Raw genomic sequence first — 15977 nt, forward strand, 5'->3', positions numbered from 1 at the left:
ACTCATAAAAACAGGAGCGCATTTCGAAACATTTTAATTTGTTAAACATATGCGAGCAACGTTTTGTTAATTACATAAGGGCAAATAAGGAAGGGACAAAATAATTAAAAACATGATCTCACGTCTCATTAAATAGTTTCCCTTAGTATCGTGGACCTTAATAATGACCTTCTTCGTTTGTTTTACTTTTTTGTTTATGTTTTTCGTATAGGCACAGAATAATAATAAGTATAGGCCTTACTAAACCAATACAGATTCTACTGTTAATTAATAGTAAATAATAATACTGGTTTGTAAATAATTAGCAATAAGTACGCGAAAATTCGGTAATGCGCGAGTAAGGATGTTGCGCCTTTTTATGTCTGTCAAATAAATAAATAAAAAAGTTTATAAGTAGTTTACAAGTTACAACAAACTGTACCTATTGCAAGTAACAACATTAATTAGAAAATTAATTGGAAAATATGTCATTATTTGTTGATCTTTTTCACCGCATTCAGTTTTTATATTCCGTTGGCCAAAATTAAAATCAGGAGTGTAGTAGGTAGTGTAAAGAAGTTTTTTTTCCAACCGATGTCACATAGAATTGACCAAATATTACGCTTTTGGAGGCACATAAGTAAGGTATATCAAATGCGTTATATAATAATCGCTTGTTTGTTTTCATTAACTCATCCAAACCGCTGCCATAATCATTGACATTCACTTAAAAACACAATTTAAAGTGAGTCAACGATCGCTGGAAGTGTCATAAAAATAAATCAGGTCATAATGTTTTAAGGGCGTCGCACACATATCAATCCGGAAAGGGCTACTCCATACTGCAACGCTCGCTTAGGCTGGATTGCACCATCTTATTTTAACTTTAACAGATGTCGAAAATCTGTCAAACTCCATACAAAAAACATCGTTATCGTTAAAGTTACAGTCAAAGTTAGGTGGTGCAACTCAGCCTTAGTTTTATCCGCACCGTAACCTAAACGCCTCGTCTCGCGATTGACAGCGCGCGAAAGGCTATGACAGCTCGCGAAAGGCGATACGGTGTTGATCCCTTTCCGAGTTGATAAGTCTGCTATGGCCTTTATTCGTTTTTATGTAAGTTTGTTTTATGTCCGATTGTTTTTATTTATACGGCGTTGCGTCAGGTCAGCGATCGAGGTAACGGGGCCGCCAGTCGGCCGCAACGTACGTCGATTAAGGTTCACGAACGAAGAAACTATCTCTACAGAGCATATTAATATTAATTAATATTACATTACTCATGTAGATATAATATGAAAAGTATAAAAAGGAGAAGATTATTTTGTTCTTGTATGTGTATGGATAATCTCTACAATTACAGTTTGATTGTTTTGCTCTTATATTGGTAGAATTAGGCTGAGTTGCACCAACTTACTTTGACCGAATTTTAACGTTATCTGGTGCTTTTTGAATGGAGTTTGACAGATTTTTGACGTTTGTTAAAGTCAAAATAAGATGGTGCAACTCAAGCCTTAATGTTTAATTTGNGTTTGTCACCTGTCATCCGCTTTGCAATGGAGGGAAGTCGAACCTTAATTTCGAACTCCTATGTTCTTCTGATTAGTTTCGTTGCGGGTCCAATGACAGTTTAACTTTCCCCCGGGACAAACTTGACCTTCATTGGTTGGGTTTTTGTGGCGGTCAAGCTGTAGATCCTGGCTACACAGGAGTTGCAGTGGTGGGAACGAGAGGTGGGAATAGTCCCGTAAGTAGTGATGGATGAAGTATTTGACCAGTGTGTGTTGCCAGTGATGGTGTACGGATCTGAGACGTGGTCGCTTACTATGGGCCTCATAAGAAGGCTCAAGGTGTCACCCAAAGAGCGATGGAGCATGCTATGCTCGGAGTTTCCCTGCGAGATCGAATCAGAAATGAGGAGATCCGTAGGAGAACCAGAGTGACTGACATACTTAGCCCGCAGAATCGCTAAAATCAAGTGGCAGTGGGCGGGGCACATAGCTCGAAGAGCTGATGGCCGCTGGGGCAGGAAAGTTCTTGAGTGACGACCACGAGCTGGAAGACGTAGCGTGGGCAGGCCTCCCACTAGGTGGACCGACGATCTGGTGAAGGTCGCGGGAGGTACCTGGATGCAAGCGGCGCAGGACCGGTCTTTGTGGAAATCCTTGGGGGAGGCCTTTGTCCAGCAGTGGACGTCTTTCGGCTGAAACGAACGAACGAACGAATGGAAGTGTCATAAAAATAAATCAGGTCATAATGTTTTAAGGGCGTCGCACACTTATCAACCCGGAAAGGGCTCGTAACCGTAACAACTCGAGCCGGTCAGTATTCTTTGTATGGAACTCCATACTGCAACGCTCGCTTAGGCTGGATTGCACCATCTTATTTTAACTTTAACAGACGTCGAAAATCTGTCAAACTCCATACAAAAAACATCGTTATCGTTAAAGTTACAGTTAAAGTTAGATGGTGCAAGTTTGCAACTCAGCCTTAGTCTTATCCGCACCGTAACCTAAACGCCTCGCGATTGATGATTGATTTGATTGATTTGATCGCGAGCGATGACAGCTCGCGAAAGGCGATACGGTGTTGATCCCTTTCCGAGTCGATAAGTCAGCTATGGCCCTTATTCGTTTTTATGTAAGTTTGTTTTATGTCCGATTGTTTTTATTTATACGGCGTTGCGTCAGGTCAGCGATCGAGGTAACGGGGCCGCCAGTCGGCCGCAACGTACGTCGATTAAGGTTCACGAACGAAGAAACTATCTCTACAGAGCATATTAATATTAATTAATATTACATTACTCATGTAGATATAATATGAAAAGTATAAAAAGGAGAAGATTATTTTGTTCTTGTATGTGTATGGATAATCTCTACAATTACAGTTTGATTGTTTTGCTCTTATATTGGTAGAATTAGGCTGAGTTGCACCAACTTACTTTGACCGAATTTTAACGTTATCTGGTGCTTTTTGAATGGAGTTTGACAGATTTTTGACGTTTGTTAAAGTCAAAATAAGATGGTGCAACTCAAGCCTTAATGTATAATTTGATTTCATTTTGATCCCAGGACCACATTCAATACCTATTTTTATAAATTAAGCAATATTGAGCCAAAGTTTTCTAATAAAACTAATAGTCTTAATTGATTTTTTGTGTATTTTTATTTCGAAACAAGACGCTTCTAGTAAATCATAATATTGACTGTCTATTCGTAATATCAACGTTGGAAGTTTTGGCATGATTACTAATGCGAGCACGTCTGCACTTATGTATATGGATGGGAAGTTCACATCGTGAATCAGCCATGCGTGTTGTGACATTAAGTTTGCACAATAATAGCGCTTCAATAGGTTTGTGGAATATTTATCTTCAATTATTTTTATGCAACTGTAGACTGATTGCTCTTATCTACATTTATGATTTATTTAATTATTTACTAAAGACGCAAAACAGATTAAAATTAAGTAAGATTTTACAAATTGTATAGCACGTAAACTTATGGGCTAAATTGTAACCTTTTATTGCTTTTCTTTTATTCACAACAATAATAAATTAGTGAAAAAACATTTTTTCTCAAATAACAAAAACATTTTAACTACTATTTATGTTAATAATGCGTTTTATTTATTTAGATTATTTATTTTACCGTTTTTTTGAGTTTCCTGTATTTGAGCATATCTAAACAACTGAACACTAAACCTAAAAATAATAGGTTTTAAAAGAACTCTATAGTACGTACAAATGTACACAAAATACCTATATAATAAATAGTGTTACGCCTGTATTCACAAACATTACTATGAGGTCTCACAGTGCCGGTCTCGCGTGGACGCACAGGGTCACACACGAACCAATCACAGAGCTCTATTCAAGCAAGCATCGTTTGTGAATACGGGCATAAGTAGTGTTAGTAATTTTCAATCGCGTGTTGTAAGCAGCTACCATATTGCGTGTACTTCTGTTTGCTAGATCGTTTACCGTTCTTCCCTGTATTATGTGATCGGTAAAGCGTGCACACTATGATGATAGCAGAGTGTTCTAGAACGAAGTGATTGTTCCTTCATTCCAAAACGAACATTTGGAAATAACCTTGAGGTAGGTACATAACTCCGTGTGATGAAACACCGTTGGGTGTAAAAATGAAATTGCCGGCGTCATTCAAACAAAATTACGTGCATAATAAAATTGTTTTCATTGCAAAACTTCAGTTGGTTTAGTTACCAAAATTCGCAATAAGATTAGTAGGTACCTATTTTCAATTTATATATTTTTTTATTAAACTTCCAATAATAGGAGAAAAAATATGGTAATAAACATTCTATGAGTGTATGTGGAAATCCTTGGGGGAAGCCTTTGTCCAGCAGTAGATGTCTTTCGGCTGAAACGAACGAACGAACGAAACATTATATGAACATATTATTACTGTGAAAATCAAGTATTCCAAATGAGTTTATGACATGAAATAAGATAAAATAAAATACAAATCGTTATTCTCACGAAACGTTGACCCTCCGATTGGGTCGTAATATTCGTAACGGTTATTGAATTACACCATTACGTGCACTACGAAACCGCGGCCTTCCAAATAAATCATTCGTGATTGTTGCATTGACATTGCGCGCGCGCAGCTCCGTACAAGAGACATCAACGCGCTAGCGCTCGCGTGCGCAAAGCGTAGTTCGCGCTATTAGAGGCAAATTGGCAATTTTGTAAACAAATAATGCTGAATAACATTGACAGATAACTATCTGTATCTAATGCGAATAAATCTTACTTTGATTGTAAAGTGATAATTGGTAATTTGAGGTCTTCTTATTTACAAGATAGGACTTTTGATAGCCCGTAAGTATGATAATGAAGTTATGTAACATCATTCTTTTTTAATGATTTCACTTCATATTATAATTTCACTTCTTTCAATTTCTTAATTTACATTGGAATTAATTTTATGTATTAGGTATTGGTGAATTCAACCTCCCTATTCTCGAATACATTGAACTGTAGCTGCTACGGTGCGCACGCGTCACTTTTCGCATCGTTTGCTTTATCGGGTAATTTTCTAGTTCTAGAAGTTTGACATGTAAATTATAGAACATACAATGTTTCTTTTTCATCGTGTGTCAGTAACGAGTATTTGATTATCTTAATTTTCTAGTTTTTAGCATAGATAATGCTTTTACACACATTTTTTTTCACTTGTAGCACGCACGGTTCAATGTTTACGAAATTATTGTTTTTAATGGTTATTCTAATTAATATTCAATAAGTAATGACTTTATAATCAAATTCATTTTTCACGATATACGTACGTAAATAAGGCGATTTAAACGTATTCAAATTATCACTTTCACACTTAATTTTTCTGTCAAAGCCAAATAATACTACAATAAAAATGTAGAGCTAATGTAATAGTAATAGGTATATTTATAAGAATTATAATGATTACTAGGTACTACATTATACTTTGTTATGCATAGACAATATAGACATTGATGGCTACGATGGAAAACAACCCAAAAATAACATAATTTCTATGTTATCTTGGGCATCGAGGGGCAATGTGTTCATCATTGAAAAGATATTGTCTTCGGAGGTCTAATAATATGTTGGTATTTTATCACAATCGGTACCTATAGTGGTTTTCTATTGAAAATATTTTAAAGTTCACAGGCTACTAAATGGCTATTGTTAGACCATGTTTTTGTCGATTATTCTTGTCAAATAAATAACAATTAGCCACGTAAAATCACTGGCAATTAAAATAAACAACAAATACTATATCAAAATTAGTACCTACTCGTAATTTTACAATCACTACCAACCTATATCTACTCTAGTACACAGCGTAAAAGCACATAAAAGTCACTGAAAGCTGAATCAATATCCAATTCTGGTAGCCCAATGGTTAAAGCAGTCGCCGGGCAAGTGAAAGGAAGGTTTGTAACTTTGTATCCCAAATTATTATGAAAGTAGATTGTTTCAAGTGAAAAATTGTGTATTACTCGTAAATAAATTACCGTTATACATTCAGCAGACCAGCTACATTTCATTTAAAATGTATAACTTTTTATTTTATCACTGTAAACTGTATAATTAAGGAAAAATCGTAAATGAAATGATTATTAGATACAGGTATTCTTCTGTGTCAAAATTATCTCTTGAAATCATCAGATATGGAACATGGAAAAGTTGTGATCATTACAAGTCTTGACTTGAATGGATTAGCATATAATCTCACTCATGATCGCAATATTTTATAGTAAATATGTGTGACATGGTGCACGATATGTGCATAAAGACATGTATGGTACAGTGCAAGCGCAGCTTTCCCTTGCACCTGTCAACGCGGTCACTGTCGCGAATATAGCACACTCGACCGGTCGCTGGGCCGATACTGTGAGCTGGTAAGAGCTTGTCGCTGTACTTACAGTAGTGCAACTACAAAAATGCATAAATGATTACCGTTCTTTTGAAAATGTTTACCGCTACTTTTCTTGTGCGGTAAACAAGTTCGGTTGATGGTAATATCTCGTTCTCTATTATATGTTTTGTTTTAAAAACTAAGTTATATATTTTGGTAATTATTAGTGGTATATTTATATTGTAGGTATATTTATATAACATTTAATTTCAAGGTGTTTAAAGTACAAGTAGCTATATTATGTAAGTTGTCAATACTTCGCGGCCTTCACCTTTCGTCTCAGTGTAATTAAACATTGTCATTGTATTGATGAGGTAAGGACAAACAATTATATCATCAAGCACGAGTAAGGCCCTGATGCCGGCGTGGTTTTGCGCAAAAATTTAAAGTTCGTGTATTATTGGCCTTATGGGCTGTTGCAGACTTGCCCCAAATAGAGCATTGGGCTCACAACGCTCTAGAATTAAAATTTATAACCCAGCAGGATTCCAGTATTTTTTTGCCAAGACTTCATAACTATAGGTCAGCTATCGGCACCCTATGTCAATTGCATAGTGACACTCTATATTTAACATTGGTTGGCCACTTTTTTATATTCCTACTCGTAAGTGCATACAAACGAGCTCATATTTGGACTCACATTACTATTGCGATGTTTTTCGAACTGGGAGACGATACTCTTGTTTCCGCGATGTGTGACCTGAATCAACAACTTGAGTAAGCTTAAGTTTGACCTAAGTGCTCGCAAAGAATTATAATGATGACGACAGCATGACAAGCTAAATATTGCTGCATCTTACGTAGCTGTAATAGCTGCTATTTTGCAACAAAACCGTGTAGTCTTTTAAGCTGTCGACTGTACCTACTAATCTAGCAAAAGTGTGTTTTTAGTATAAACCAATATGCAGACAGATATAGCCAACTTTTATTTACCTTGTAAATTGCACCCAAATATGTGGATCAACGATCTAAAGTTAGACGTTTAACTCGTGGATAGAATTAATTTACATTGATTTATCTACTTATCTGAACTAAGAGAACGTTTGACGAAAAGTAAGTGAGTAGATACCTTAGGAAAAGCTTTTATTACCCGTATGTTGTGTTGATGAATTGATGTGCAATACTTGTGAACTAAGTACATGAACGGAAATGTATGTAACACAGAATTTCATTTTCAACACGCGTAGGTGTTTCTAATATTTTAACAATAGAATTTTCACGAGGAAACCTTGAATTGCTACGGTATTGACAAATTACAAATAACTTTGTCGTTATGGAATATTAGTAATAAGTAGTCGTCGGAGTGAATAGAGAGGGATCTGTGTCAAGACTCTCAACTACAAGTACTCGGGCCAAACATTTACATAACTCGTACTTGGTCATAAACAATATGAATTGTGGCAAATTATACGAACTTTTAAGGGCTCTTATAAAAGAAGTTCTGTATGACTTTAGGGTTTTGTCAAAAGTTTCGAACAAAGATTTTGTATTTTCGTCTCTTTTCCATAAACTTATCTCCTATTTTAGTCTCTTTTGTGAGGTGCAAAGTTTTGCACCTTGTTTATACTGTGCAATTTCAAACCAATTTCGGTATGAATGTGCTTCGTAAACAGTTTCAAGACGATTAAAAATAGAAAAGTCACTTTGTATTGTAAACACAGTTTGCTATTTACACTCGTAAGGCATAATAAAATAAGACCAATGCTCAATTTCAATCTATCGAACTAGATATATTAGGTAGTTAATATAAACGACAGTCGTAGAACTGCTTTCTAGTCGAAGGCGCAGGCGCAACGGACGTGTTATTTCATTTGTTAGAATTGCAATTCAAATTTTGTACTGGTAATTGTAGAGGCAGTATTTTATTGTATTTAATTTATACCACGCACAAGTACTTTGTTTGATGAAATTCCAATATCCATGTTGGCTTTCTCCGCACGATTTGGTAATAAACCTGTGAACTATAATTATCTAGCTAACTCAACCGGTGAATTAGAATTATAATTAACTTCTCGGGATGATTAGATAATACTTGTAAACTATAGCGTAAGTGATTTTATTAAGTAACTATCATAAGAGAGCGTTTCGTCGGATCAAACAATAAAATTAATTTTAATTGTACTATTGAATTATTACCATCTTTAGCTGCTCTAATTCAAACAACTGATATCTAAGTCTACGTAATAAAATGATGCCTTGAGAAAATACCTACAGCCAATAGAAAACACATGTTGATTCAAAGCGCTTGCCGCTCAAAGGAAAATGCTAGACATCAGGTAAATGGCTTTAGTGCCTTTAGTGCATGCATCTGAGAGTGTCACTTTCTTGCACCTATGTCGTTTGACGAAGTGTAAAATCGAAGAGGCAATAAATTACCCGTAGAAAGTGAGGGTTCCCACGCTTTATCAGATGCCTTTCGGGTGAAATTTGGGTCGGGTGAGCCAGGGGCACGCATGAGACCTGTTGGTAATGGGGTCACAGGAGAAAGCTCCTTGTTTCTCAGTAAGATACGAGTACAATAGGCGACAATAGCACATCAGTGTCGGTATCGGATCGGACTGGCCGACAGAGATCTGAGGTACGCGGGTTCGGACTCCGTCGTCCGCTGGACCAGTATGAACCACGAGGGGTTAATGGGACTATTAATACTTTGTACCTACTATTTCTTCCTGTTGGAATCAGTATAATCCAGTAGTATGAGCGTTATAATTATTATACTATGTTTATATTTCCGAGTATTCGCACTATTAGAGCCAGCCAAAGCATATATCATAGCGTTGTCGCAATTTTTGATTGCCCGATAAAACGTAAATGGCCGTAATTAATGTTTCCAACGTAATGCAAGCAGTTTAACAGCTACATTTAATACTTTCTAAAGTGGATTAGATAATAGATGTGTATATTTAATCCGATAGCCATCGCCATGTGCTCTGGACTGGACTAAGCTCACGCTATGATCAGATTACCGACTAAGAGTTACGGGATTGTTGAATAATAAGTATAATAACACCAAGTAATGTCAGCAGCAGGCAGCTTAGGCACAACGGTAACGTCTTCGTTCCGTACAAATTAATTGTATTAAAGGTGTAGATATCGGTAGTCTCGTAGTAACTAGAGAAATGTTGTTAATAAAAAGGTCTTTTGTGCAACAGAACACAGTGCAGCCAACTTGTGATATTCCCAACTACACTCACTGCGTTAAAGGAAGTATTTTTTATGATTTCTGGCTAGTTACGAGTATGAGCAACTGGAATAATTGATGATAAAAACTTAGCCATAAAGACTTTTATTTCGTAGTCTGTGATTGTGTGCGCGGCTATTGACATTTATTTCAAAAATATGGCCGAGTTGGAATACTGTATAGATAGTATATGGATAGTGTATGGATAGTGGTGATACCATAGGCGATGAACATTAAATTGTGAGTACCACAGGTATGTGCGATGATATTTTGTACAATTCCGTTACCACTATTCGTCTTCCTTCATCCAGGTATTTTACCGCAGCTAGTCTTCACTGCATATGGCACAGGATGACGATAAATATAGCTAGAGTTAGCGGTCCTTCCTATGCTTTGGTCATGGCAAAATGGCCAGTTATTATAAACGTCATGTGGTAATGAAATGTCAAAGTTAATACGAAATGCCACTAGACAAATTGCACGTAATGACTAGAATTGTCCGCGGGTTTGCTGCAAGCAGTTATTATGAACATGCATCGATCGGTTCTATAGGTTCTCTTCCGTGTTAACGGTTCCTACTTCGGAACGTAGGGTTAGTTATGTAACAGGTGTGTGTTATTATGTTATTCCAATTAACTTTTAAAAGGTTTGAATAAGTAGTGGTGTACCACCATTTACGATGAAAATAGGAGCGTACTTACATTTCACGCGTTGTTATGCCGCTGATCTGGTGAAATATTTCTTTCTTATCTGTAAAAAAAGATATAAAATATTAATTGAGTAAAATTTTCAATAATCCCATCGATGATATCCCACAGGTTAGATTAACATCATCTATGCGATCAATCTGCCACTAGCAGAACTCTACCATATTTTTTCAAGAGCAACCCCACTTGGATCAAATTAATTAAAATTGATTAGCAATGTTACTACTTTCTTTTGCAACGGAGCTTAGCTGCCCGTTCATAATTGTATTACAATTTAATCAAAAATATGTTACGTATTATCAATATCAATTTATAAGAAGACCAAGGATGGAAACGTTAATGATTTCCGAGTCTCTACATATATTTTAATTATATAAATCAATTGCGACGTCAGGTTTCGGGTGCCGATAAAAAGTCGCCCGGTACCTATCGGTGAAAGTTGTGTTATAAATATAATAATGTATGTGTAACATACGCAGTGAAATTGTTATGTCACAACTGCATAATTTAATTAAGATCATCACAGCAAGTGCAATTTGCGTTCGATTACTCGTATATTGATATCACATCGGCTTTGTAAATACGATCCAGTAAATGATGTTTACATCGATTAAACAACATTGTTATTGTTCCAAATGGCTCACGAAAGTTAAAATTGTGTTTGTAAAAGTATTTTTTAAAACAAAATACTAAGGCAAGGTACTAAAGAAAAAGCAGCTCTACCTACTTGTATGCGTAAAGGTCATTTACTTTTTATAATACGGTCCGTTTAAAATTAATTTTCTGTTAACAGAAATTTTCAACGCCCTCTTTTGCGTAATAGACGCCAATATAATTTAGTTACGTAATCTCTTCGCTTCATTTCTTTTCTGTTAAATGTATTTCATTATAATTGAATGTCAATACAAATGTATGGTGATCGTACTTAAAATTCAATAAACGATCCTCGTGGGAGGTCTAGATTCTTATCTAACTAAATCAAGGTGTTTAAGTACATTTTAAGTGTTTCTATTGGACTGGGTAATAAATAATGAATTTGAAACAATGTGAAACTTATGTGTGTGTATAATAAGAACATGTCTCTTTTTTACAACAAAAATAAGTAGCAACAAAATGTTACTACAATTGGAAAAAAAATGTGCCAAATTAGCCTGAAATGCATTTCTTCTATAAGCATCTACCAAGTTACCAACATAGTAGTATTTCTTTATGCACGTATCTTACGTTTTACTTTTGTCTCACGACATGGTATTCGCAAAATTAATATTTAAATCTTAATTAGCACTTTAGTTTGATCCACTTGCATAGAACATGCCAGTATTTTCCGAAGCTGAGAATGAGTCCACGGTGTACGGATACCGTTGCAAGACACAAAAAGGTGGAATTTTAAAAAGCAATCCGAACGCGCTCATTGATTAGGCAATGATGGAAACTGTGTCGCGAGTCTGAACCAGCGGAGTGCAACGCGGAAAACAAACTTCAACGTCCTTGAAAAAAAAAGAAAAACATGAAAAAAAACGCTGCATGCAAAGACATCTTGTGATCTGCCCCAAAAATAAAATGCCAAATGTGACAGTTTTTATGTCGAAAGATGGTCGAAAAGCTATTTTTTTTTGGTGGAGTTTCAACGGATTCGATTTATGATTCTATCAAAAAGAGCCACTGATATCTTGAGTGCTTTAACAGTAGCTTAAAAAAATAAATGAAAAAATAAACGTAGCAACAAAGACATCTCGTGATCTGATTTTACAGATTACGTAATAAAATGACAAGTCACAAGATGATAATCCTAATGAGAAGACATGGTTTGAAAATAACGACTCTCAAAAATAACAAAAACACAATTATGCACATACATGAGAGTTAGAATTTAACATTATTTAGTTTGTGTCAGCATGTGTAGTAATTTATTTGAGTTTTTTTTAATTAGTAACCAGTAGTTTTGGAGCCTATTCAATACACACAAACAGTTAAATTTTTCCTCTTTGTAATATACGATAACTGTCAGTGTAGTGTGTAATATCATGATATTTTCCAATGTGGTTTTCTTCTCCTTTAATCCATCAGCATAGAAAGCAAGTGCAAGACCGAGGTCAAGTACCTCATTTCTCGAAGAAACATAATATTCTAATACAAAAAGTGATGATTTGTAATAAAACCAAAACCTGGCTTTATTAAAAGTCCTAGTTTTCGTGTGCTCTCGATATTTTATGAGGCTCTAATTGAATTCAGTCATGTAATTTTTTTTATTGCTGAAAACCTTAATTATAACTAGAATCGGTTAGTTAGATCATCTACTATATAAAAATAAGTCGGGTTTTCCTCCCTGACGCTATAACTCCAGAACGCACGAACCGATTTCCACGGTTTTGCATTCGTTGGAAAGGTCTCGGGCTCCGTGAGGTTTATAGCAAAGAAAATTCGGGAAAAGGGGGTAAAACAGGATCCACGCGTACGAAGTCGCGGGCGGCCGCTAGTTTGTTAGTAAAACTGTAGTGGTTGATTTAAATAACAAACAGTGCATCAAGCTGCAGTCCAGTGGGTCAGCCGCAGCGAAAGTATTTGTTTTCTCTAGAGACGAGGTCTGGTTCGGACCGTATTGAATTTCTTTTTCCAGTAGCTTGATGAAAGTAGAAAATCGATTGCTTTCAGGTTGAAGGTGTCGAGTGTTTTATAACAAACATCTGTCGAAAAATATGTGAGAATTAATAAGAAATTGATCAGGATTAAAATTCAAAATTTTTATCACATGTAGGCCCAAATATAGCTTACCCTATCACCACTTCGGAACAACATTTCGGTTGGTGCTAAGAAGTACTTTGACCACTTACATTAATAAATAAACTTTAAAAACAACTTTCCTCCAAAGCTAAAGAACAGTTAATATTTTATTATACTCGTAAGTACTACTGTATGACTTAGATATTTTATTTTCATATTCAAATTGCGATTTGCAATAAAGTACTAAGTATTTCTTAATGCTCCAATTTTAGTAACTTGAAGAATTTATGTATTAATTAAGCATTTTGTTAACTTGTAAATTGCCCTTGTATACTAAATTGTGTCGTATTAATTGAACTACAAATAAACCACCTTTTGCCTGCTTTATTCGCTCTAGTATTCTCATGCTAGTTTTTTAATTGCATTAGGTATGCTACATTACAGCTAAATTAGTTAACGATTCATACGCTATCATTCATCCATCAAGAAACCATTGATTGATGTAGATATGGACTATTTATTACAAGCTTTTATTAAGTAAAGCATAAATGTGTTGTTAATCTTGACGTGGTTTTGTAATATTGATTGTTATTGAAAATATTTCATGTCTATAATGTATTATTTTAAACGAAATGTAAAAAGTTTGTTGGGGTAATTTGCAAAAAAATCTGAAAAGTATGCCCATGACTTTATTTAATAGGGCTACGAAGTTTTAAGTTGATAATGTAGAGAATTGGTCGTACATGCAGGTATGATTGGAAACATGAGTGGGCATGAAGTGCATTACGTAATGCGTCAGATAATGTCACACAACAATAAATAGGTCTTACAATATCTTAAATGTCAAAGGACTATGCTTGAAATGTAAGAATAACGCCCGTATTCACAAACATTACTATGAGGTCTCACAGTACGCGTGGACGCACAGGGTGACACACGAATCAATCACAGAACTCTATTCAACGCTGTGCGTTCGATTTGCTGCTTTAATTAAGCAAGCATCGTTTGTGAATACGGGCGTAAGAACCGTACATATTATAAGTAGACAGCACCTTTACAGTAAACGGCGCCGGCGCCAAACACTCATTATCAAGATCTGACGAAACAGCTGTTCAAAAAAAGAACACTATTCAACAATGCGTCAAATGCATTAGACATTACTTTGGCAACATTGCAATCCATCTCCGTAATGGATTGTTGCAAATCGACCAACAAAGGGAAGCCTTGCATGAAGATGGGTTACAGTTCTTACAGTTGCATTTTCGTTTATGAAAAATGTCTTTTGCAACGTGCGGAAACTAAATCCTTTGTTTGGCTACATTGTGAGACACTATACTTTGGGAGCATCGAACTAGAACTCAGTAACGTAACTGCTATAGTGTTATGTCACGATGTGTACTCGGATTGAGGTCGGTAATAGGGCTTGAATACCGGAATTCCGGAATTTCGTAACTCCGGAATTTCGGATGCATTTTTCCGATATTTCAATTCCGGAACTGAAGCCAATATCGTATTCCGATATTGAAATAGATCCATAATGGATCTAGTGAATGGATCTTATGAGATAGATCGAAATTTTACATAAATTATTTTAAGTTTTCAAAACGTTTAAGTATCAAAAGGTTAGGTTCTTAGATAAGGAAGTCCTTGAGATATGTATTCGCAACTTTATTAGTAATAATATTAAAGAGGCAATAGGGCGAAACCAAAGCTCCAAAATGTTCGCTAGAGACAACTCTAATGGGCGAAGCCAGCTCAAGAGAGCGGATGATAGAGTAAAACCTGTTAATAGCTCAGCCACAGGACAGTTCCAACAGCTAAGCTAACTCGACACTATACCGAAGATTAGCCGGACATCAGCCCTTACGTGATTAGGATGGCTCTCAAACAGCTAAAGAACAAAAAGGCACCGGGTGATGACGGAATAACCTCGGAGCTTCTGAACGCGGCAGGTGATAAGCCGATACTGAAAATCCTTCATAGACTGTAACTCCGTCTTACTCCAGGGAATAATGCCAGAGGCACGGAACAAATGCTTGGTGGTGTTTTTCTTTAAGAAAGGGGTAAAAGCCTTATTAAGGAGAAAGGAGAATTACAGACCCATCTGGGTTCTGACTCTGAGTCATGTCTACAAGCTGTTTTTGAGAGCCATCACGAATAGTCTCGCGCGTAGGTTCGATGACTTATAGTCTCTCGAGGAAGCCAGTTATCGAAACGTTTACACTACCATATACCGCATCTATACGCTACGGCAGGTTATACAGAAGACCGAAGAGTCTAACTTGCCTATATGCTTGGTGTTCTTAGACTATGAGAAGGTCTTTGAGCCTGGCTGAACACGAGGGCGATTCNGCATTTTCGTTTATGAAAAATGTCTTTTGCAACGTGCGGAAACTAAATCCTTTGTTTGGCTACATTGTGAGACACTATACTTTGGGAGCATCGAACTAGAACTCAGTAACGTAACTGCTATAGTGTTATGTCACGATGTGTACTCGGATTGAGGTCGGTAATAGGGCTTGAATACCGGAATTCCGGAATTTCGTAACTCCGGAATTTCGGATGCATTTTTCCGATATTTCAATTCCGGAACTGAAGCCAATATCGTATTCCGATATTGAAATAGATCCATAATGGATCTAGTGAATGGATCTTATGAGATAGATCGAAATTTTACATAAATTATTTTAAGTTTTCAAAACGTTTAAGTATCAAAAGGTTAGGTTCTTAGATAAGGAAGTCCTTGAGATATGTATTCGCAACTTTATTAGTAATAATATTAAAGAGGCAATAGGGCGAAACCAAAGCTCCAAAATGTTCGCTAGAGACAACTCTAATGGGCGAAGCCAGCTCAAGAGAGCGGATGATAGAGTAAAACCTGTTAATAGCTCAGCCACAGGACAGTTCCAACAGCTAAGCTAACTCGACACTATACCGAAGATTAGCCGGACATCAGCCCTTACG

The 15977-nt window shown here is 36.1% G+C and overlaps 1 protein-coding gene across 4 annotated transcripts in view; it reads right to left on the reverse strand.

Moving 5' to 3' along the window:
- LOC114361761 (eukaryotic translation initiation factor 2B subunit gamma) overlaps positions 1 to 15977 on the reverse strand; it is a 51893-nt gene that overhangs the window by 13074 nt on the left and 22842 nt on the right. For all 4 annotated transcript variants that reach the window (XM_028316937.1, XM_028316919.1, XM_028316926.1 and 1 more), the window contains one exon: positions 10287 to 10335. The gene's annotated coding sequence lies outside the window, so the exon portion shown is untranslated. The remainder of the gene's footprint in view (positions 1 to 10286; positions 10336 to 15977) is intronic.

This window comes from Ostrinia furnacalis, unplaced genomic scaffold (assembly GCF_004193835.3).
Source record: "Ostrinia furnacalis isolate ACB-3 unplaced genomic scaffold, ASM419383v2 OfSCF0375, whole genome shotgun sequence".
NCBI classification, from domain to species: Eukaryota; Metazoa; Arthropoda; class Insecta; order Lepidoptera; family Crambidae; genus Ostrinia; species Ostrinia furnacalis.